Consider the following 25,515-nt stretch of genomic DNA (forward strand, 5'->3'; position numbering starts at 1 on the left):
TTTGAAAGTAATTTCAGAGGAGTGTGTCAGCAATTGCAAGCTGCCAAATTTGGTCCAATGTAAGAGGCCTTTGGAATAGGTTATATGACTGCTAGTCAAATGAATACTAGTCTTGTCAAGAAGAACACAAAGGCCAGCTTTGTATGTATATATCTCATCTTAATAATCTAAGATATGGGCAAGCCTTGTGCCTGCTGTCCCTTTTCTCCTTCCTTCTTGGTGTGCTGTGATTAGCCCAGGAAGTCTTAGTTAGCTATCATTTCCCATATGGATTCAATTGGAAATTATGGTTGCCAGGATTTGAATAAACCAGGATCATAAACTGTGGTTTGAATTTGATTTAAGATCTTGTCTTTTTTTGATCCTGGTAAATATAGTTTACATAGATGCTGTAGGAAACTATAGTTAATCAAAGATACTTGAGTCAATGGCAGCATGCTCAAGAAGAGAAGGGGTCGTGTGAGGATGGGATGGTCAGACAGAAGGCTCATGCATATCAAGACTTAATTAGCTGAAATATGTGTGTTTGAACCAGGTTTAATCCTCTGAAAACTGAATTCTCTAAAACTGCGATGTCCTGGCTTTGTTCTAATTTTGGTTTTAATGACATTTTTATTAATGTTTTTATGTAAACCATATTGAGCTTTGACAATGGCACTATAAAGCTGAAATAAAGAATAAATGGAGAGTCCAGCAACCTCTTCCCCATGAACATCTATGTGACTTTGTCTTATTTTGTGACAAAATGAAATTGGATCATATAATGAGAGACCCATTACTTGTTTTGATAAGACACCATCCTGGCATGCAAGTATGATGTCTGGAATTTGACCTGTTTTGGAGATGCCTGTTCTTCTGCTGTCTTGAAAGAAAATGCTTTTCTACTTCTTAAAATATAGCTTCTAGAAAAGGGTTGTCAGGAAAATGGGGGGGAGGGGGAATGACTTGAATTTATTTCCTGCTTCTGTTGCTAAACAGTTACAGCTAGGGTACAGTACAGAACACATGATGTGGTCCCTGCCCAGAGAACTTAGAATTTGCACTGTTGCTGTGAGTTAGGGCTTATTATTTGCACGTAGTTTTGAGTTCCTGCTTCTTCTTTTAGAATGATTGTAGATTTAAAAAGATTGTGTGTAGTTTGGCTCTGAATGTTTTCCTCAGAGAATACAGTGAAGCTTAAAGTTTATGTGTGAGACAATACCAGCAGCTAGTGGTTTCAGAACTCGTGTCATACAGTCTGTTTCTAGTTAGCAGCCTAAGAGGCTTCCTTCTGAATTGACTTACGTTTTGGGAACTCATATATGTGTATAACATGGGTTGACTTTTATACCATCCATATGTGCTAGGTTCTAGTATATAGGTGTACTAGCTCTGACTATATTGTAGTAGACAGTTTCTCTTAGCCTTCTTATAGGTAAAGGTAAAGGTAAAGAGACCCCTGACCGTTAGGTCCAGTCGTGGACGACTCTGGGGTTGCGGTCCTCATCTCACTCTATAGGTTGAGGGAGCCGGCATTTGTCTGCAGACAGCTTCTGGGTCATGTGGCCAGCATGACTAAGCTGCTTCTGGCGAACCAGAGCAGTGCATGGAAACACTGTTCACCTTCCCGCCGGAGTGGTACCTATTTATCTACTTGCACTTTGACGTGCTTTCGAACTGCTAGGTGGGCAGGAGCTGGGAGCGAGCAACAGGAGCTCACCCCATTGCAGGGATTCGAACCACTGAGCTTCCGATCGGCAAGCCCTAGGCTCTGTGGTTTAGACCACAGCGCCACCCACGTCTTATAGCCTTCTTATAGCCTTCTTGTAGCCACTTGTAAATAGTGTTCAAAGTATGAAACATGCCTCTGAGCAGCCTTACAACATAGCTAGCAGAATGTGGAGTGTATTGCATTGGTTAGTTCATAGAGCACAACCCAAAGATGGAGGGCTTTTCTTGATGTCAGAAGCCAGACTACGGAGGTGTTTATATCTATGACCAGCACAACAGATGCCTTTTCAGTGTAGTTCATAAATAGTTACTACTCTTGTTATAACAATAGTACTGGCTACTTGAGGGTTTACATGACCAAACACTGGGGACAATCTGCTTCACTGTTGTTGATTTTTTTAATGACTACAAGTCCTTTAACTTGTTATTCGCCTTCTTTGTAATCAAACCTATATTTTAGTGTATGGAGTCCCAAAGTGTCTTACAAAGCCAAAATTAAATAAATTTAAAATACGCAATATGCTATAACATTTTTGCCTATCTTCGCTTGATACTAGCCATGTAAGATAATAAAACAGTAGGTCAGAGCATTATTTATGAACATGAATAAGTTGCCAAATTACCTACACAGCCCTCTGTGTGCAGGCTCTTTTGAGTTGGTAAATGTTCTGATACAGAATCAATGACTTGTTAACAAGGCAACTTCATAAGCAGGGCTCTGTATATGGGGGACTCAATGGTGTGCACCAGGACTGCTGGCTTATAACTTTTAAACTATTTCTTGCCACTATACCTGAAGCTGGAAACTAAAAGCATGGTTTTGAATTGGAATATACGCAGTCAAGGTAGCCAAGATGATGGATACCTTTCTTTGGAAATGTCTGTGATGCTAATAAGGAAACTGTTTGCTTAAATTTGATAATCTGTGCACAAGTTCCTGGAAATAATATGGCTGAAATCCTAAGTATGCATACTTCGAGGTAAGCCTTGTTGCAATACAAGTAAACAAGATTAGATTTTTGTTGTAAAAGTGCAGATAGAATGTATCGTATCCATGGTCATGTACCTCCACTGGGTCGGTGCATCTTTCTGTTAACTAGAAAGTGGTGGTTCAAGCCCACCCAGGGACCGTTGAGAGCAGGATTCCTGCATTGCTGGGGATTGGACTAGATGACCCTCGGAGTCCCCTCCAACTCTACAATTCTATGATTGTATGATTAAATAATAGAGATCAGTGAATGAAGAATGGAAGCAGCAAAGTACTGTGGTACTTTGGGTTACAGACGCTTCAGGTTACAGACTCTGCTAACCCAGAAATATTACCTTAGGTTAAGAACTTTGCTTCAGGATGAGAACAGAAATTGCACAGCGGTGGTGCGGCAGCTGCAGGAGGCCCCATTACCTAAAGTGGTGCTTCAGGTGAAGAACAGTTTCAGGTTAAGAATGGACCTCCAGAACGAATTAAGTTCTTAACCTGAGATACCACTGTACTGGAAAAGTAAGCTTATGTAAAATTAAAAAGTACTTCCAAACAAGTAACGACATTAAAGTAACTTATATGACACGTTGTGAGTCTGTTTACAATACTAAGGTTAATATGTCAAGCTTACCATTTTCCTATCTGCTAAAGTTCTAGGGAACATTTTAAGTGTATCTGCAACTCATGTCTAAATATGTGTTTCCATTTCCTATGTTGGTATTTCACCTGTAAAGCAGTGTTAGAAATTAGCCAGGCACCAGGCGCGTTTTGCAACTGGTGCAGGTCCAATGCGACCACGTGGAGAGCTCTGGATGCCATGTTGGCAACTGGGGAAAGCAAAATGTCACATAGAGAAAGATCTGAAATATTTTCACTGAAGCCTGGATTTGTTTTATTCTGACTGTTTTATTTGATGTTTTAATGTGTTGTATACTGCTTTGAGATTAGTTGTTTGAAATATAAACCGGTATTGAAATAAATAAGAGTAGCAGCAGCGACACCATTGCAAAAAAAGTGGCACCTAGACATTCCATTGTGGTATCTGTAACCTAGGTTTAAGGTGCTATTTGGTGATTAAATTATATATCTGAGTTTCTAATACTGTTGTAAAGTCTACACTGGCTGGAATGTACATTCAATTTAAATTTTGTTGTACCCAAAGTCCCACATTTACAATGTGGGCATGAGCAGCTCGATGCTACTCTTCAGTATTGTGTGCAAATATTGTCTTGCTGACTGCACAAAGAAGCAGTTCTCCTATACTGTGATAACAGAATGAAAAGTTGAAATTTAAAATTACTTGTCTAAATTCCTCTGCTGCAAAAGATTCTGGTAACACACAGAAATTCCCGATTCTACTCTGTAAAAAAGCTAGAAATTTTACTAGCTGTTCCTGGGGTGGTTGATGGGGAAAATTTGGAAGTATTTTTGTTCTAAAATATCTCTTACTAGTCATGTCTTAATGCAAGCAGGTTTATTTGCTTAAAATGGCAACAATACCTCTCTTCTATGTAACTGTGAAAGAAAAACATTCTCCCCTATTTTGCAACGGCCCTTAGAAGCACCCCTCCCCATTTTCACAGCTGCTTTACCCATAAAACCAACTCTGCATAAAAAAAAACCCCTTAAACGGTGAATTGGCTCACTATAATAAAATGAGCGTGTCTTGCAGCATGAACCACAGGTTGTAGATTTGTTCCTGCTAGCATGCTTGTTCCTCAGATTTGAGCTGTGATCCATGAGTCAAACCAGTTTATGTGCAAACGCCTTAAGTTGTTTGCTTTTTTGTCTCCATTCTTCCCTTCATAACGTTTCTATTTTCCATGCTAGTGGGAAAGAGCACCCTAATGCTATTCAAATCTCACTACTTCAACATTGTTTCTTTCTGTATGTGCATATTTTATTATGACAACAGGGAGCAAATTGTTGGTGTTTTTGATTCTTTTCCAGTTTAGTTCTTACTGAAGTTGTTCCAGTTTTGGTTCAGGCCAATACAGTTTAGTTACAAGTTTGCTATATTTCAACCAGCTCAGTTTTTAGGTTCCATTGGGAAATGTGGACATTATTGACACTACACTGATTAAGGTCAGTTGATGTCATCATGCATAATGTTATTTAGTCTTGATACTCAGGGTTAAACATACTATACAGAGAAGCCTCAGTCAAGACAGAAAAAAATCCATTCTTACAGGATTTTGAAACTGGGGAAATGGAAATAGGAAAGGAACAATTTGAGATGATGGGAGAGTTGTTCCCCAGTTAAACTTCCATTATCATGCACCTACCCACCCACATGTTGTTACCCCTCCCCCCTCTTTTTCTATTCCTTATAGCTACCTGTCTCAGAGCATGAACAGAGCGATGCTGTCTAGGTTGTGTGAGACCCTCCAGGCTTAAAGAAGCAGCTTCTAAGGGATTTTGCTTCTTAATAAGCTTCTGTGTATAGTGATCCTTGGTTCAAAGGTTAGAAAGGAAGGCTTTAAGCAACCATCTGCAGAGACTGACCAAGTAGTGCCCCATGGGGAAGAAGCTCAGCATTGTGACAAATGCGGAACACGTTCTCTTCTAGCCTGTTGAATTGACCTTCAATTTATTACAGTGGATTCATACTTAAAGCAGCATGCTGCTGTCCTGCATGCTGTTTCCCGAACATAAAGATCATCCCTGTTGTATCAGTCTAAAGCTCTGCCTAGTCTACCCCCTTTCTTCACTCACTTGCCAACCAGAAGCTCAGGTGTGGAACATGAAAGCAGTAATCATCTGCCCTTCCCCCCAATGACTGGTATTCAGTGGCAAACTCCCTCTGAACCTGCAGAGTCCATATAGTCATAATTAGTAACTCTTGATAGACCTATACTACCTGAATTTACCCATCTTTTTAAAGCCATCTAAGCCAGTGTCAATCCACACAATATGTGGCACTGGTTTCTTTAAATCACATGCTGTGTGAGGAAGTACTTCTGAATCTGCTGTCCATCTATCATTGGGCAGCCCTGAGTTCCAGTAGAATTACACCACACAACATTTTATAAATCTCTATCATTTCATAAACCTCTATCATATTCCATCCCTTATTTTTTGATATTATTCATACAACATATGATTTTGGCATCAGAGTGCTAGATAAGGGACGAAGGTATGAGACTTTAAGACCAAAGAGGAGAAGATTGTAGTAGTATAGCTGAGTGGCGGCCAAGACATAAACCAGATATTTTGCTGAAGGGAGAGAGCAAGGGCTGTATTTTTGCAGTGCTGCAAGGGGAGAAGTGACACACCTTGGATCCAGACTGAATTTGGGGACACAAAGGTGAGAGAGCAGTCAAAGAACTACAAGCCTCTTCAAATGGACAGGCAGCAACATTGTTGGTGTACAGAAGAACCTGTGGCCCTCCAAATGTTATTCAGCTCCAGCTGCCATAAATGATTGATCATTGACCATCTGTCTGGGGTTTGTGGGATTCAAATGGCTTGAGGGCCACAGGTTCCCCTGCCCTGATGTTCAGTAAACGGAAAGTGTTTTTCCTTAATAAAAAGCCTTTTTGTAAAAAGCTTTGCTTCACAGGTAAGGTGCTCCATTCCCCTTTATACATCCTTTTTTGTTGAGCTCTACAATATGCGTCTTGAAAGTAATTGACTAGAACTGTACACTGGGTCCCAAACATGCCCAAAGCATCGGTTAATTCTTGAAAATAACAGCATGGAATTCTGGACAAACTTAACTGTATAAAAATCTTCCCAGAGATTTGTCATCTTTTTAGATAGATAGATAGATAGATAGATAGATAGATAGATAGATTCTTTATTGTCATTACACAAGTGCAACATTGCACAAGTGCAACGAAATTGGATGCCATCCCTTAAAAACAACAAAAGCAACACAACAACAACAACCAAACAAACCACATTCCAGCCACACCCACACCCACACCCATCAAACTCCCAGGTCACACTATCGAGTTACTGCATTTAAGAAGGCCACAGCTCTTGGATAGAAACTATTTTTCAGTCTATTTGTCCTTGACTTGATGTTTCTGTATCTCCTGCCAGAAGGCAGTAGTACAAACAGACTGTGTCCCGGGTGAGATGCATCCTGCAGGATATTGTTTGCTTTCCTAAGACAGCGGGAACCGTACAGTTCTTCCAAAGATGGGAGGGGATGACCAATAATCCTTTGGGCTGTGGTTATGACCTTCTGGAGCACCTTCCTCTTCCTAGCTGTACAGCTGGAGAACCAGGCACAAATACAGTATGTGAGAATGCTCTCTATGGAGCCTCGGTAGAAGGACACCAGCAGTCTCTCACTCAGATTGTTCTTCTTTAAAAGTCTGAGGAAATAAATTCTCTGCTGGGCCTTCTTCACCAGAGCAGTAGTATTTGCGCTCCAAGTCATGCTCCAAGTTTTTATAGTTTTGTGTGCCAGTGAGAGTGCCTCTATACCATTTTTAAAGGCAGAAACTTAATTGTAAATAAGTTTACTTGAATGTCTTTTTATTTTGTAAGCTCAGGTTTAGGACAACTGGATAGATTTGTAATTCTATGTGTTGGCTCTGTCCATGTTCCTCTTTGTGATTTTTTTTATATGGAGAATTTATGTAATTTGATTTAGGAAACAGTGCATGCATCATTTGCTGTTGCTGCAGCATTCTTTTAGTTCACTATGAATTGTTTTTCCATTTAGATTGGACATGCTCATGAATGGTTCTGCGTGTTAACACAGTGGGAAATTTGTACACACCACTTCATTCTGGGAAAAGTAATGCTAGTGTCCCTATTATTAAATAGGAATGTTATTGCTTGTTGTTGTGCATGCTGTGTAGATCCTAATGGTCATTGTAAGGATGGAGACCCTCACATTAGGAATGCAGCATGCTGGGAGGAGAGACTTATCCTTTCTCTCGCCAGCCAAGTTCCTGAAGAAAAATTCCCCCTGAGCTCCACAATTAGGAATAGGAAAAGACTCCCTTTGGTGCTAATGGGAGCTTTACTCCTATCCTTAATTCCAGTGTATGAGAGTTGCAAGGGTATTTATTGGGATCATGCCGGGGAAGAAAAAGGTTATATCTGTCCTCCCTATATGCCTCCTCAGGGTCTCTCACTCTTGCTCTTAAAACAAAGCTGATGTGATTGCCAATGATGCATTTAGCGTCATGTGTAGTTGGCCCTCATTTCCACATTGAAACAACAACGACAAAAAGAATTTGAGAAAAACATTGGTAATAAATTGGATATCCATTTTATAATTATGTTAGCTTTTCCCCTCTTCTATCATTTCCTATATTTGTCTAATGCAAATATAGTAGTAATTCCTATGGTTAGTTTGTAGTAATTCCTATGGTTAGTTTCCCAAAAACTGCTTCAGAATCTTTAAAAAGAAACAGAATAATGGGATTACCGTATTTTTCGCTCTATAACACGCACCTGACCATAACACGCACATCGTTTTTAGAGGAGGAAAACAAGGGAAAAAACATTCTGAATGAAACAGTGGATGTATCATTTTTGTGCTTCATGCTGTGGCCACAGACATGTGATCTGATGGTGAATTTGGGCTGACCCAATGCAAAAATCCTGAGAATCCCTGTGCATCCATGGTTTGTAACCACGTTTTTGCACCATTGCAGCCCCAGGCAACAGTGGGTGCGTGAGTTTGGGGGGGCAGGCTGTAGCCATGGACATGCTATGTGATCTGATGGTGAATTTGGGGTGACCCAATGCAAAGATCCTGAGGATCCATGCTTTGTAACCACATTTTAAGTGGGGAGCGAAGGAAAAACAAAGAAGGGACATTAGAGGGGTGTGCAGAGAAGCAGCTGGCTAAGAATGCAGGAGAGGGATTTAACGGGAGGGAGGAAAGAAAGGCAAAAGTTTCCCCCCACCCAAGCCAGCCATCTCTCTCTCTCTCTCTCTCTCTCTCTCTCTCTCTCTCTCCCCCTCTCTCTCTCCCTCCCCCTCCCCCCCTCTCTCCCTTCCCCCCTCTCTCTCCCTCTCCCCCAGCAGCACCGGAGCTTGCCTGGAGGGGAGGGGCTTTCCCTGCTCTTTGTTCCGTTTCAGCAAACACAGCAACGAAACAGAGGAGGGTGGGCAGTAAGACCCTGAGGCAGAATGCAGGAAAGCAGCCGCTTCCTCTTTTCAGGTTTCGCTTCTCCATGCAGCGTGCAGCGCCGCGATTTGATTTTTGCATGATTTTTCGGCTCCAGGGACCACACATTCGCTCTATAACACGCACAGACATTTCCCCTTCCTTTTTAGAAGAAAAAATCTGCGTGTTATAGAAGGAAAAATACGGTATATTGCAATCGCCTTGGAAGCAGTTCCCTTGGATTTCATATAATGGTCAGTGTGTAGGGAATCCCAAATTCACTCTTGAGGTTTATTGGCAGAATTAAAAAGGGATGGATGTTTGTAGCACCTCTTTGTTGGTTAGTCCCTGTTTGAATCTGCTATCTCACACAGTTAACTCTTGCCAAAGACTTGCTTTGGGAATTAGGAATGTATTCACTTCGCCACAGGCAACAGTAGAGTGCTGTCCAATCTAATGGATGGAAGCAAGTGTGATCAGAATTGGGTTTTTTGGAGAACAGACAGTTTGAATTGTAATGTTAAGTGCACATCAAAGGAAAAACATGACTTTAGGGCACCTGTGGTGTGTTTTAATGGCAGGTGGAAGGGATAGGAGGACCATAAGAAATTCTTGTGGGAAACAGCATTGTATTGGTTTGCATGTAGATTGTGGGGAGCACATAGTCCTCTTCTTTTACACTAATTGGAGGGGCTACAATGGTATTTTGACCCAGTTAAGATGCAAGGAGGTAAGGGTAAAGAATGAACTTGTCTCCCTTTGCTAATTGTGTCTCAGTAGGGGATTTTGTCTCATGGTTGTCTCAAGAACCATAGCTCTTGATATATCTAGTTTAAAGTATATTATACTAACTAGGTTTTCAGTGGCTTCAGAGTATTAAATATAAATGCACCTAATATGGAAGATTCAGAAGTCATGTCTTCAGTCACTTATCCAGGCAGAATGTGTTCAGAAACATTAGTTTAGGCCTTCTGATGGGATGTGCACTCTGTTAGGCACCCCCAGAGGATTGTGTGTTGAAGCTTGAGCTTCCAGTAAATGCTCCCCCTTGCCACTCTGACCCTGGCTCTTCCACAAAGCTTTTCCCCCATTTCCCAACCCCGAAGAACTGATTTAAATGAGGAATTAATTTCAGTGAAGTAGAATAAATTAATTGGAATAGGAAAAGAGTTCTGACTATATAATACTCTAGGGTTTATATTCACTTTTAATGTGTTCACTATCCCTGTCCCTTTGGGGGAGAATCGCTGCCGCTTACTAAAGTCCCCATTAATTTTCTAGCAAGGAGTCAATGTTTTAAACCACAGTGTCTACCATATTACCAGGAACTTATATATAAATCCTGTGTTTGACCTTCTGAATTCCCATTTTTCATGTTGATAGCTGCAAGTACTTAAAAGTGGATGAAGAAGTTAAAAAGTGTAACATAGTTTTGGTAGAATAATGATCGGATAACAATTTGCACATACAGTTAACATGGAATCCTTAGTTTGGTGGAAGCTTTCCACCAAAAGCTCGTATCCTATTTCCATGAGTACCCAACCATTCTAATATAAAGAGAGCCATTACTGTGCATGGCATCTCACAGAACACAAGAGGACAGTGGGGAGAGAGTCGAGGCTGGGAAGTAGAAGCAGGGTCAAGAGGGAAAGAATGGGTTTATTCAGCTGTACTTATTTAGTCTTAGTTACAGTGGATAATAGACTCTACTGTAATTTTAAATTCTGGTATATATGGAGTGATAAGAATACCATAACCCTGCTGGATCAGTTCAAACAAAGGCCTATATGGTCCAGCATCCTGTTCTCAGGGTGGCCAACAGATGCCTTTGTGAAGCCCAAAAGCAGGACATGGGCAGAATTGCATTTTCCCCACATGTGATTCCCAGCAACTGGTATTCAGAGGAATATTGCCTCCAACATTGAGGTAGCATTTGGCTAACATGACTCGCGACTGCTAGGTTTGCTGTATTTAAAAAAGTAAAAACCAGGACACTTTTTTAAGACACCAAAAAATTGTGATTTTTGGATTGACTAGCCTAAGATCCAGGACAAAGCACTGCCTTTCAGAAATTCCCCATGGAGGTCAATTCCACCTTTGAAACCTCTTTAATGTCTGGAAAAATCCAGACGTATGACATCCCTACTGTTGACAGCGTAATCATCCAGGATAGTATTTGCATAATATTTCCATTTGATGCTTTTTTTAATTTAAAGTTTGTGTCTGATGTTATTTCTCTGTATCAGAAACAAACAAGATCCTAACCTAACCACTTACATTGCTTTAAAATTACCCATCCCACACCCTCAGCAAATAATCCTACCTGTTTATCATTAATAGTGTCTGCAACATATCATTCAGTCACATATCATTCAGTCAGACTCCCCCACCCCCACCCCAAAAGGTAAACAAATACATGAGAGACAAAATACACTGAAAAAATCTGCATAGGCCCAATTAAAACATTTCATTGAGATTGCCCAGGATTAATTTTATGTAGCTATGCAAGTCTTTGCAATATTGAAGTTCAGTTCTGTATAATATAGGTAGAAGAAATAAAAACTTTGTATTACATGATACTACAAACGCAGTCTAAAGAATACGTAGGTAAGCCCTCCATTTTTCTGTTACTAGTTCTGTTTCCTCTGGAATTTCCTCATGCATTTAAAAGGCCATAGATTGTTTAACGGCTGAAGGCCCTGTGCTTTTGTGCTCAGGCTGACGGGGGGGGGGGGAATGATGGTGTTCCATAGATGACCACAATTAGTATGGAAGGATAAGGGAATCTGCCTTTCAGAAGTGCACACCACTTAAGTATTTGGACAAAATTAACAATGCACTACTCTCAAACTGCTCATCATGGACAGGATACAAAGAACTGTGACAATAAACCCAACAAACCCAAGGATGATATCTTAGTGTGGTCTCCCTAAATACCCCCCTCACATTTCACATGTCAAACTGCTTTTGGAACTGAAGGAAGAGTCCAAAGTAATGTGTAATATAATAGTGGGGAAAGGCCTATGAGCTTCGGGGCCACTTTGGATGCTGGTGCGCCTAAACAGCTCCTTGGATCCTGGCCACTCTTTCCTTTCCAAGTCTACAAGGGGGAATAACAGTGAGCTAAGGGGTAACTACTTCTGCTCAAGTGTGAAGTGTACAGCTGGAAGAATGCATTCGGCAGTGAACCAGGGGTAAATTGCCTGTGCAAATGCGCCTTACCTAGGTATGAGAGACTCTGAATTTAATTATAGATATCCAGAAGAACCTAGTTTCAATTGTCTGCTTTTGTCATTGCTTATTTAAACAAACTGACATCTTGCATATTGTATATGCTTTGAAACAAAAAAAGTGTGAAATAAGGATTTTTTGAGTGTCTTAACTTTCCTGTATCTTCTATGAGTGCTCCAGATTTGCTGAATTGCTGCTCAGTGACATGTATTGATTTGATTCTCCAGTGACTTCCACCAGAAATAGCAGTGGCACGTTAGAAGAATTCTCAGGCCTAAAAATTGCTTCTCTTAATAATGATATTAATAAAACTATTAAGCAATATAAATGTGGCCATTTGTAAACCAAATCTTAGATATACTGTCTGGATTTTTAAAATAATCCAGTGGGATATGAAAAGAAACAAAGGATGGGACTTTCTGCACAATTGATCTGTCTTCTCAAATCACAATTCAGAGTTTCAGTGATAATCCTGCAAGTTTCTGGTCAGTGTATTCCAGTTTGGGGCAGGTCTCCAAACAATAAAAAGAAACAGAGGAAAAAGCTACTACGAGATATAAAATTGCTGCTGGGGGTCAGTCCTACTGCTGGTTGATGTTAAATTTATGCAAACAGTCCTTAACCTAATTTATTGTTCTGTGGACAAACTGAAAGATAAACTCAACAGAATACTGAGATTTGGCAGTCACAACTGGAAAAGTATTGCCTTTTTTATTCAGCATGTGATACAAAGGGGCCCTAATGTATACATGAGGTGGCTTCCACTCATTTGTTTGACCTTGTGCTATAGTTTTGTAGAAAACAATGAAACTAATCAAAAGATGTTTTCCTACCTGTGTGGAAACAGGGATAGAATCTGTATATTAAAAGGTGAAAGCTCTATATATCTGAAGGGAAACCATAGTATCTATATTTTGTGGCAATGAAGAAGCTCATCTGCTAGCACTCACATAAGCATTTGCGGAACAATGCTAGTGGCTATAATTCTCTGGCTCCAACCCATTGTGCTTTCTTATGCTGTCCCTGCAACAGAAATGCAAGCTTGAGGGGAAGATACATGCACACTGCACAAATGAAAAACAAATGCATTATACAGACATGCCATAGAAGTAACTTTAAAGAGCTAGAGTGCAATATCTGGAAGAGCTGAAGTAACAGTAACATCATAACGGAGATTAGAGAAGTAGGACAGTAGGAGGAGAATTGTGCTAGGAATGCAAAAGTGTTCCCAAAGTAATGTTACTTTTGAATTTGAAATAAAGTATGAAATACTTTCAGCATCACTCATAACTTTAAATGCATTTGTTAAGATCGTGTTTTTTAAAGGATGTTTTGATTTCAGTTTTAATTTTATACAGTTTTTGAAAGAAAGTGACAACACAGTAAAAATGGTAAGAGGCAGGCAATTTTAGTAAGTTGGAAAAACGGCATAATTGGGAAGTGACATCTTAAAATGTATTACTAAATTGATTAAAAGACAGAATAAAAGCCAGTGTGTATCTCCAGTCAGTTGTATTGGTTGTAATAGTATATCCTATTTTTCAAGCCTTGCAAAACATTCCCCCTAAGAGGCTCATAATCTGCAACTGCTTGACTTAGTTGCAGAGATGTAAAGGTTCAGGGGAAGGAGTTTTAAAATTTTTGCTAAACTAGTTTTCTTTCCTGTTGATACCCCCCTTGTTTTTTCAGAGGATAGATTGGAAACCTTCAAGGAAATCTCATGCATACCTCTCAATGTCCCAATTTTCTAGAGAGACTCTGGGAATTATGAAAGCCATTCTGGCTTCTGAATTGATCCTGGAATGTCCCTATCCCCCCCACCCCCCCACCCCCCAGCCAGCACTGCCACCAAGCTTGGGGAGGAGAATGAGCTGGCGCTTGTCCCAAGCGATGACTATGGCAGCAGCTGTGGCTGCAAAGGAGCATCCCCGCAGTGGCATAGTGTGGGGGGTGCAGGGGGGGCCGGCCGCACCGGGCGCAACATCTGGGGGTTAGGGTTAGGGGGAGCAAATCCACGGGTTAGGGGACGCCAATCCACGGGTTAGGGGGCGCAAATTACTTGCCTTGCCCCGGGTGCTGACAACCCATGCTACGCCACTGCATCCCCGATGCCGCTGCTGGCCTCCTCCCTTGGGCGGCTTGTAGCAGCTTCCAAAGAGCGAAAGAGGAGAGGCTGTTGCTGCGAAGGCCCAGCCTCACGTGATGCACTGACTCTGAGCGGTAGGCAGAGGGCAGGCCTGGCAGGGGCAGGAAGAAAGCGGGAGCAGAGTGTGAGTCTTGATTTTTTATATTTTTAATGCTTTGTGTATCTGCTTCTAATCTTGCCCCTTTTAAAAATTTATTTATTGGTGTGTGTTTTTCTTGTAAATCTACCAAAGAATAAAATAAAATAAAATTGGGATTAAGGGGTTTTCTCAGGATGGTGGAGAGAGTGTGTGCCCCATTGGTGTAGTGGTGGCGGCATTCGCCCTTCTCATAGGAAATGACCTGGGGGAGGTGCCAAAAATGGGAGGGTCAGTTGGAGAGTGAGAAATGTCCCTATTTTCATCTGAGGAATGTTGGACAGTATGCTGATGTGTTTTCTCAGTTAACTTATTTCTGAAGCAACATGTTCAAATAATATTATTGCACAGCTAATTCGTGCTGCAGCAAATAACTTGTATCCAAGATATTAAAGGCTGTATCCATTGTTAGCCATACTCAAAGTATACTCATTGAAATCAGTAATATGCACAGGTCTTTTGCCTGCGCACTCCGCATGATTGTCATGAACTATGATTTAACCTAGAAGTCTCTAATTAACCATAGGTTGCTATTTCATCCAAATTGGTTAACTGGTTACTAATTTTAGAGCCAAACAAGATATTAAATTATAATTTGAAGTTGGTTTAACTTCCTTGTTTGCTCCAAAGCTGGTAAGCATGGTTTCCTAGTTCAGAGGGAATGCGAAACTTGTTAGTTAGTGAAATTTGCTTTAAAACACAGCATGTTTGAATGGGCTTAGTAAGCAGAGATGATAGTCTTTACTGGTCCATGGATGGAAATTATGTTCAAATGTTACAGAAGATATTCAGGCATTTGGTGCAGGAGTTGAATCATGGAAAATAATCTGATGAATGGTTGAAAGTGCATATATAAAATCTTAAATTTTGTACATGTTGGTAGTAAGCAACTGAACAGAATATTCCACTTTATGAAAACCTTCAATTTAATGAAGTCCACAAAGTTCAAATGAATGAGTATCAGGCATTATGAATCTTTCAGACACTGATAAAGAGAAATCTGAGTTATGCTAGTATTTTAGAAAAAGTGTATACGGAGAAGGAGTATGATATAAATACAGTAAATATGGTTTTAGGATAACCAGTTTTCACTACAGTTACTATGGATACTGGTTACTAAAAAGGTGCATAGGGCAGGCTTCAACTCCCATGGAGTTCTTATGAATCTTCCTTCCAAGTATACGTGCACAAAATTGTGCTGGTGATATGTTGTTAAGAAGTTCAATGCTATGTTCATAAAGTGTAGCGTAATAAGCAAATTGATTCCAAATTGCTTGCAGCACCAGGTAAAAACTTACTTGTTCACCTGGTATTTGGAAGTATCTGTTTGTTCATAGTCTTTAGTGTAATTACTGACCGCTGCAAACTTGTATTATTATTATTTTATAAAAGCTTGACTTCTCTGGTAGTGGTCTTTGTTTTTTAATTGTGTTTCTGTTCATTGGGGGCATCCATTGTTTTGTTTTTTAAATATCATTTGCATACCATCCTGGGATCTGAAATGCGTGAAGGACAGTCTAAAAGTTCAATAAATGAAAAACAAACTTACTTTTCTTTTATATTGTACTGATAACTGGCCTTTGCCATGCTTCGCATTCATTAAAGATCATTATTTTTCTCAAGTTCACAAGTCACATTTATGTCCGTTCATGACTTTAGTGGTTTTAAATCTCTTAAATGGTCTTTTGAGATATTTGCAACATATGTACATTTTAGGTAAGGGTCTTAACATTTCGTTGGTTATGACAAAATGTGAGCATTAAGTAATTACAGGCTTTCTAACCTGATTTGCTAAAAACTCAACTTTTCCCACTCTACTGATGAAATCTATTTACAAGTGGCTGAAATGAATAGCAGCTGCTTAGAATATCTCATTTAAGAGGGAGGTCATTTAGCATCAGTATAAGCCTTGCATTGAGAGAGCTGCAGAGAGACTTCGATTGGTGTAATTCCCAAGTCTACAGGAACAAGATGAGCTTGTGTTCTTGAACTTTCTAAGCAGCAGTAGATTTCTATCATATATGTATCCTGCCCTTCCTCTAATGATCTTAGAGCAGTGCTTTGGACACTCTCAGCAACCCTCTATGCCAGTTAGTCTGAGAGAAGCTGATATGTCCAAGGCCAACTTGCGAGCAGTGTAACTTGGAATAAATCTAAGTCTAGATTTGCTGCATCCAAATCTAATGTACCTCAAGTGCACTACATACTCCCAGTGCTGCTAGTAAAAGAGAGCTAGCAAACTGCCCACTCTTACTTCTGTTCTAGCATGTGAGCAAGAGCCAGTGAAGAAAATGTGTCCACATAGTTCACTTGTGTGCATTTTCTTACCATCTTAGGTAGACCCATTGAACTTAATCTGGGAGTATGGCATCCAGTCTAATATACCATTTAATAGGATAGAAAGGGGAATACTTCCATGTACTGGTTTCTGGATTGTCTCATACTCTTGTCTGCTACCAGAAAGGGTAGTGTTAAGGAGAAATTATTGAATTACTGCAGTTCTTGACCTTTTATAAGGATATAAGGTTTTTGCTCAGATCTCTTGCATTATGTACAGAAAATGGCTTGAGTGTCTGATGTGGTGCCAGTTCCAATTTTCCATTTCTGCTCCTTAGCCTAGCTCCCAGAGCCAGCCTGTAGATCTGTGTTGATGTAGTGAATGAGAACTTTGTACGGTGGCAAATCCAAATTCATCTATTTGTATACATGATGGCTGACTATTGGGGGAGTATTGATTATGAGTAAGCACCTTTCTACACAATTATTTTTACACAATAAAAGTGATGTTGCCACTTTCTCCAAGAAAATGAAGCATCTTGCCCAGGAGGTCTGCCTTTTAGCAGGATATGCCATTTTTTCATTACTGAATGCCAATGTTTTCTTGTTGCTGTGGAAAATGATTGCTGAACCAATTGCTTTGAGGGATGTGGTAGAGCAAATGTCACCAAAGCCTATGGTTATATCGTAGTAAGTGAAAGATGTATGACCCCTTTCAGCCTCTTGGAAACATACTGTCCTGTTCACAACAGTTGTTGCAAACCATGTCCATGATATTCCATTATGCAAGTTGTCTTTGTTCATATGAGTGCATTCCTGAAAGAGGTAGGAACTGATGTGGTAGTATGGTGCAAATTCAGCTTGAGGTTTTGTCAGTTTCTGAGTTTCATGTAGACCCAAAGTGGAATAGCTAATAATTATCTAGACTACAATGACAGGCTTTATATATACTAGGGATGGGGAACTTATGGCTCTTCAGACAGTGTTGGAATCTAGCTCCCATCTTGTTCTGCAAGCATTGGTCAGGAAAGATGGGAGTTCAAAAAGGTATAGAGGACTGCACCAAGTTAATTATCTTATAAAGCTCATGAGAAATTGATTTTGAAAGATATCTAACCAGGAAAAGCAGTTCAGTTTGGGGTGAATTATTTTTTCATTATATATGTAGAGTGCCCACCCCAATAACTAAATCCAGAAGTTAAGTGGAAGGGGAGCCATTCTGCTGGATGTGAAATAATCCAGTCTGTGTACACTGAATAACTTCCATTGTTCTAAATAAAATTCAGAAGACTTCTACCCAGGTACTGACCAGGCCAACCTTTTTTTCGTTTTGCTTATGAGATCTGACAAGATCAGCCCTTGTGGTTTTATTTGTATTCTTGGAAGCCTTAGGGAGAGAAATAACTGGAGCAGCAATGAAATCTAACCTTGCTATATAACATAACCAAAGACATATCAGTAGGCCACTGGAAAAACAGCCATGTATGACAGTGAATATCTAAAGGGTAAAGGGACCCCTGACTATTAGGTCCAGTTGCGGACGACTCTGGGGTTGCGGTGCTCATCTCGCTTTACCGGCTGAGGGAGCTGGCGTACAGCTTCCAGGTCATGTGGCCAGCATGACTAAGCCGCTTCTGGCAAACCAGAGCAGCACACAGAAACACCGTTTACCGTATTTTTGACTCTATAGGACACACTTTTTCCCCTCCAAAAATTAAGGGGAAATGTGTGTGCGTCCTATGGAGCGAATGCAGGTTCCTTGGCTTCAGCAATAGCAACACGAAGCCTCCGAAGGGCAGAGGGAGCGCTCCCTCCGCGCTCCAGAGGCTACGCGTTGCTTTTGCTGAAGCCTGGAGAGCGAGAGGGGTCAGTGCGCACCGACCCCTCTCGCTCTCCAGGCTTCAGGGATAGCTGCCTGAAGCCTTTGGAGTGCAGCAGGACCTCGCGCTGCGCTCCGAAGGCTTCGGGTTCCTTTTGCTGAAGCCGGGAAGACTCTCTTGGCTTCAGCAAAAGGAACTTGAAGCCTGCGGAGCGCAGCAGGAACTTGTGCTGCGCTCTGAAGGCTTCAGGGATCTTTGAGGCTGGCGGTGGGAGAAAGCAGCACCAGCCCCACAAGCAGCATCATACAGCATCACAAGAACTACAGTTCACAGAGTTCCTTGTGAAAAGGGATTGACTATTAAACCACTCTGGAAATTGTAGGTCTTTGTGGGGATATGGGGGTCTCCCAAGAATTCACAGTACTGTTGTTAGCAAGCTACAGTTCCCTGTATTCTTTGAGGGAAAACATGACTGTTTAAAGTGATATGATGGATCAGATATATGAATGTGATCCTTGGTGTTTAAAAAGGTGTAAATTGCCTATATTTGAATTGGTACAAGCTTCTTTAAGCACATACAACTTTCGTTGTTAACCTTTCAGTTGGAGACTACATCAGTCAGTTGTGGTGACTGATGGGATTGTTAGAAGTATGTGTGTGTTTTTAATACCTTTTGGTTTTGGTTCTGGTGGCTTACTGTTACAGAACAAACAAACATTAAAATGCTATTTGTCTAATAGTTTTCTTTCTAACCGTAAGGAAACTGGAAACGAGAGAGATGCCCCAGGGCCATTGCAATTTCCAAAATAATACCATAAAAACTAACCTAGTAGCAATTTTATTTTTAATTGATTTACTTATCAATTATCTCATTGATTTTCATTTTGAAAATACACAAACTGTTACAAGCCAAAGGTTGCAGAATTCATGACTATTTAATTGGGATATATGACGTATATATCAGAAATATATAGAAACATCTGTTGAAGTTAACTGCAAAAATGTGGCAAAGATTTATGAACTGGAAAATAAACTTTGGACAAGCATAGAAGATGAAATATGGGCAAGTATACGGATTGTATGGATTTAAAATAAATTAATATACTGATGGTATTTAATCCCATCAAAGATTGCTAAATAAGATCACAAAAGTAAATTCATTACATTGTTGCCTAGGTTATTATCTTGTCTATTGATAAAGGGCTTCCCACAGGACACAGTCATACAGGCTGTAATCCATGCAGATTTCAGACCCATGGTTTGAAGTTGAATTGTTTTGAACAAGCCATAGTTAAGATTAGCCACAGTTTGTAGGACTTGAATAACATGACAAGCTGTGGTTAATTTTAAAAAAATGGAAGTGAAAGCTTCACAACTCTGATGATTGCATCAGAAAAAAGGAACGAGGCGAGGGAGGGGGGCATGCAAGTCCAGAGATAGTTGCAAAGTCTGATTCCTGGTACTATAATATATTTTTCAATTTGACACCCAGACACAGCCATAATGGGACATATTTTTTTAAGTGCTTGAGCACATGACGACTGTGATGGTCGTGGGGTATATACCCTGAATACAGAGAAGTAAGGGAAATAGTTGTTTACTATGTAAAGTCAAAAGACAAGAGGTAGATTTATGCCAAAATATATTGGACAGTCTTTCAGATGCCACAAGACTTAATTGATGGTGTTGCTTTGAGAAAACTAAGGTATCTTGTTACCTTCTGGAATGTAACAACTAATATTACATGCAGTGGAGTTTAAAGACATGGTCTGGTGATAAAGCAGCTGGCAAACTGAACATAAAAGCTGGTGGTTTGCATGCATTTTGAAGCATGCTTTCATAGGTTAAGCTTGCAATTTAATAATTGAGAGGACTGATTTGTGGACCCAGTCACAGTGAGTCTGAGGTTGCTGGGGTGGGGGCACAGGAAGCAATAAGCAACGTGGCATTTTTGAGATTGGCGTGGCCACAGTTTTATTGAGTGCAGATGTCAGTAGGCCTAGGGTATGTATCCCAACCATCCCGATTGCTGGCTGATGACTTCATCAGGGTGAAACCTGGGTTAAGGATCAACATATGATGCACATCAAATATGGGTGATTCCTCCAGGATGCCATTGGGGAGTTCTATGGCTCGTTGTCTGCCCCCCATCTGGGCATACAGACAGTATCCTTCCCCTTGGAGATGGGATTTAAATATGGGTTTCTGTGGTTCTATTATAGCAACATTTAATTTCTAGAGTTCTGTGGCTTTCCTATTTTTGCTTCTAGAAGTCAAGTAATAGAAATTGAAGTGTTTCGAGCAGAAAACTTTTTTAAAACTTTTTTTTTAAAACAGTCTAGACTTGTTTGGCCAGAGGTATTTGATATTGCCCATATAAAATCTTAGTAATACTCAGAGTGGACCCATTGAAAATCAGTGGCCTTAAGTAACTTAAATTCCTTCAATTTCTGACTTCAGCATCTCATAACTAAAACGTTCATGCTTTGGATTCTTCCCACATTTATATGCACTTTGGTGCAGCATTTCCTTCTGCCAAAGAAGCAAACAGGTATTGTTTTAGTTGCAGATAAACAACCGCAAAGTAGGTGTAATGGCATTCACTCATCCTTTCTCCCCCCCTGCCCCCCTCTTCTCCTCAACTGTTGAAAGTGATTATAATCTCCTCAAGGGAACCTTTTTTCTATGTTATTGTGTGCCACTACCAATCAGTTTATATAATATAAAGTGTATAGTACCTTACTAATGTTATGTAGGTGAGGAATAATAATACGAATCAGCTTGTCTGCTTGGCCAACAAAGCTCTCTCGGGTATTTGTACTTCTACTGCATGTACATAAATAGATCTTTGTGTCCCCAGGATTGTATAAAACAGGCTTCCTCAACCTCGGCCCTCCAGATGTTTTTGGCCTGCAACTCCCATGATCCCTAGCTAGCAGGACCAGTGCTCAGTGATGCTGGGAATTGTAGTCTCAAAATATCTGGAGGGCCAAGGTTGAGGAAGCCTTGTATAGAATGATACAGACCTTGATGCAGTGGCTAATTTATTCAGTTATTTGTTGCTGTTGAGTTCATGTTTCTGCTTAAAATCCTTTACCTCATGCTCAATTATCAAATGATTGCTTTAAAAATAGTGTTTGGTGCATATGGCATCATAATAAAAGGGTATGGTTTTTAAGAGAGCTAATCTTTAGCCAAGTAGGTGGTATGGTTAGAGCTGGGAGCATACCATCAGAACTTGTAAGGAGTGGTTGTATAGTTTCTGAGGCATACTGACAGATAGTTGAAAAGTACCAAAACTGAAATTTCTCATTAAAAACTTCTGTTGAAATTTGAAGCCCAAATATTTTCTGGATACTGTATTCTCAAAATATATTTTTGTGTGCGTTAAATTGCCAAATGATTTTTGGTTTCTGAGAGCAACAATATCTGATTGCCATGTCATAGTGCTTTGTAGTACCGGTATTTGTCAGTACAGTGGTACCTCAGGTTACAGACACTTCAGGTTACAGACTCCGCTAACCCAGAAATAGTACCTCAGGTTAAGAACCTTGCTTCAGGATGAGAACAGTAATCACGCGGTGGCGGCGGCATGGTGGCAGTGGGAGGCCCCATTAGCTAAGAACGGACCTCCAGATCAAATTAAGTTCATAACCTGAGGTACCACTGTATTGGTAGCAGATACACAGTGGCAGTGTGTAATCATTGTGCTTGTCATTGCAAGAAAGGAGTCAGACTCTGGCGGGGTGTGTGTGTGTGTGTGTGTGTGTGTGAAATGAATCCAGGCCTGGAACTACAGGCAGAGACAGGCTAATACTCCTCCTTCAGAGGCATGTGGGCTCTGACCAGAATGTACACTGAGCTTCTGTGCCCTCCAGTTCTGAGTAAGGACTTGTTTTCTGAACCTTCTCCCCAGCTCTAGACTTGAAGCTGGAAATTAGAGAAGATTCCGCCTGACCCTTTGCATTTACGTTTTAAGATAAAGTTAGGGAAAACACCCTGTCCCCTGGAAAAGGGATTTCACAACCAATTTCTAATTGAATTCTCCTTCAAACTTTGGCAGATTTCTGAATATTAATTCAAGATACAAAATCAATTCCTTTAAACCTTTCCTTTTGATATATTGTGATTTCTAAGGTGGTTGTGTTAAGATTTCTCATCATGGAATGACTTTCATATATGATAATGCTTATGGATCATGTCTAACTACCGTTGGACATTTACCAAATTAATGGGCTTTGTTTTGTTTATTTTGCTATTTTTATAATATCAGAACTAATAGATCATGTCCTTGTTTTTCTTTTCTTTTCTTTTTTTTTGTTACCTGGACTTGTTTTCAGCTGTTTATCTGCACGCAAAGAACTTCCCCTGTATCCTTGATTCTTGGTTTGCTTTTATTTGGTTAATTCACTGGAACATCATGCTGTTCTGGTCACTAAAATACAGCAGTATTTTAGCCATCTGTTACTCCATGTTTCTAAATTTGTTTTTACTTTTCAAGCAAGCTTATTGGTATGTGAAGTAGTTGTTGACTTTGGTGCATGAATTGTAAGTGTATTTTCTCCCTACTTCCCTACCCCAGCTATATGATCTCTTACCTGGTGTTGGAAGTGGATACAAATAGTTGAAACCATATCCAGATAAGACTGAGGCAATCATACCAGGCAAGCTTTGTGAATTAGAGGTTGATATCTACTGAACATTTCGCCTAGCTTCCCAGATCACTTAGTCTTACATTCTTTGAGTGCTCCTGGATCTGTTACCACCATTGTACCTCTAAATCTAGAATGCAATAGGGCCAGGAATACTCCCATCATTTTCAGCATGTGAGAAGGTTGTATTTTTTCTGACAGATGCATATTTAGTAGTGGTTTGCTTTTTGGCTTGAATTTAGACTACTGCATTTATGTAGTGTTCTTTACTTCTTTTCAAAAACTTTACTTAATACAGAATGTGATGAAGCACATTCTGGTAGCAGTGGGTTGTAGAGAACAAACCATGCTATTCCACAAGGATCAATAGACTAGGAGTTGCTGCCTTCTTTCAATTTGATGTTCTCAGAACTGCACAAACCATTATTTGGACCCAAGTCCTAATCATAAGAACCCATAGACTTGGTGGCTGTCCCACAACTGTGGAACTATTTTGCACCAAAATTCCTCAAGGTCAGACCCTGATCATTTCACTGAAAGTGCTGTGATCTGTTTTGTTTAGGCTATCCTAAATAGGCTGACCTAATATGTGGTGGTCACATAGTATTAGCATGCGTATGTTAGAAAGAATAAATCAGTTTTGTGTGAGTGTATTCTTTGCTTCATATTCTGTGCAATGCATGATTTCTCCTACACAGGGATTAATCCCAGTGTAAGAAATTGTGCTGTCTTAAAATAGAAAGAGGAAGCTAAAACATTCCTCAAGCCTCTACCATCTCATAATGTGAATAGCTGTGGCTTTAGAGATCTGCCTTCAGAGGAGAAAATGTTTTGTGTTCCCTAATAATCAGTTTAGACAGTACAAGGACTAGACATCCATGTGAAGCTTACCACAATTCTCAGAACAATGGGTGACTTTCCTTATGACAACCCGGAGAGTTTTTGAGAGTGGCCGCGGCATGAAGTTTGTCCCCGATCCCACCTTAGTCTGCCATTTTTAGAGTACTGCAAAAAAGGTGGAATAAAAATTATAAGAAATTAAAAGTTATCATGTTTTTTCTGTCTCTGTTCTGTTTGAATTTGAAACATCTTCAAGAAAAGAACTGACATTGTACTGACATCATAACGTATTTGTTCAGTCAGTTTCTGAGCCACTCAGCAATATCAGCTTTGGCTCAAGTCAGTGTATGCCACTGACAGGTGGTGTTGTGAACTACAGCATGACCGCAAAGTGGGTTGAGCTGCTGGCAATGTCAGAGGCCAAGGAGGAGGGGGAGAGAGGCTGGTGCGTGAGAGGGATGTGCAGGCAGGCAGCCCAGGCTTACTGTAGAGGCTTGATAAGGCCTCAGGGGAGAAGGGATGAGTGGCTTTGGCAAGGAGGGGGTGGCCATGGGGAGTAAGGGGAGGGGTGGCTTAGCGTTGTTGCCTAGCTGCAGTTGGCAAGCGAAGCAAGCAGAGGCTCAGGCCCTAGTACAGTGTTTCTCAAACTTGGGTCTTCAGCTGTTTGTTGGACTACAACTCCCATCGTCCCTGACCACTGGTTCCATTTCTCACTTGCGCACCTGCAAAGCATGGAGGAGGGAATAGGCAACTAACATGCCTGATTTATCAGCCTGTTAATTGGGCAAGTTAAGAGTTGTAGTCCAACAACAGCTGGAGACCCAGGTTTGAGAAACACTACCCTAGTACAACAATAAAAACACAGCAGTAAAATAGTAAATTATCACTTAAAAATCTGGATAGGAAGCCTTTTTCTGTACAAGGAAGCCGTCAATTCTTCATTTCTTTACCATTCTTTACTAGAATGGAAATGTTCAAATAAGAGAACAAAATCTCCGTTTTTCTCTAAACTATTCAGCTTGCTCCTCTTTCTTGTTATGTGGGAACCTAAGGATTAGTTTGCAAAGCCAAAATTTCTCACCAGAAATTATGGAACTCTTCAAACCTGATTGTGTCAACATTGCCACCTATGGCAAAGCATGTGGCTAATTCTTTACTTTTATGTTTTCTTCCCTCCCCCATTGTTACTCGCCAGCGCAGATTCTCTTAACAGTTCTTGGATTTTATTTTTATTTCTAGGTGCTGGCATATCTCTAGCTGCCTAATTTATTGGTTTTTCCTGTGCCACTGTTTGCACATCAGTGCTTTCTCATGCGTTTCTGTAACTGAGCTCAGGTGTGAATTCAGTCAGCTATGTTCATGGTTGTGTAATGTTGATGTCTGTTTATGGAACAGGGAACTTAATGCCAGGTTCTAGAAGCTTAAACTGTGATGCTGCCAGAGACCAATTGCAGTTTAGTTTTTTCTCTTGACAATGCCTTCTTCTAAAGCCCAATGGACTTCTGAAGTGTCAAGGTCTACTTGCTATCATACTGGATAGGACCTTCAATTTCTGACTGTTTTTGACTTCAGTGTCTCATAACTAAAACGTTCACTCTTAAGATTCTTCCCACATTTATATGCACAGATTAAGGTTCTATTGGGA

General features: G+C 40.4%; 1 protein-coding gene and 1 long non-coding RNA gene across 10 annotated transcripts in view; one reads left to right on the plus strand and one right to left on the minus strand.

Moving 5' to 3' along the window:
- The window catches only part of LOC310827398, a 793,036-nt gene that overhangs the window by 585,626 nt on the left and 181,895 nt on the right, over positions 1-25,515 (minus strand). The gene's annotated exons all lie outside the window — the stretch shown is intronic.
- SSBP2 (single stranded DNA binding protein 2) overlaps positions 1-25,515 on the plus strand; it is a 119,344-nt gene that overhangs the window by 4,460 nt on the left and 89,369 nt on the right. Inside the window, exon 1 of one of the 9 annotated variants that reach the window (XM_083703309.1) lies at positions 25,356-25,503. The exons of the other annotated variants lie outside the window; for them this stretch is intronic. The gene's annotated coding sequence lies outside the window, so the exon portion shown is untranslated. Of the gene's footprint in view, positions 1-25,355; positions 25,504-25,515 lie in introns of those variants that run through there. 9 annotated transcript variants of the gene reach the window in all.

The sequence above is a fragment of the Podarcis gaigeae genome (assembly GCF_964106915.1).
Source record: "Podarcis gaigeae genome assembly, chromosome: 11".
Taxonomy (NCBI): Eukaryota; Metazoa; Chordata; class Lepidosauria; order Squamata; family Lacertidae; genus Podarcis; species Podarcis gaigeae.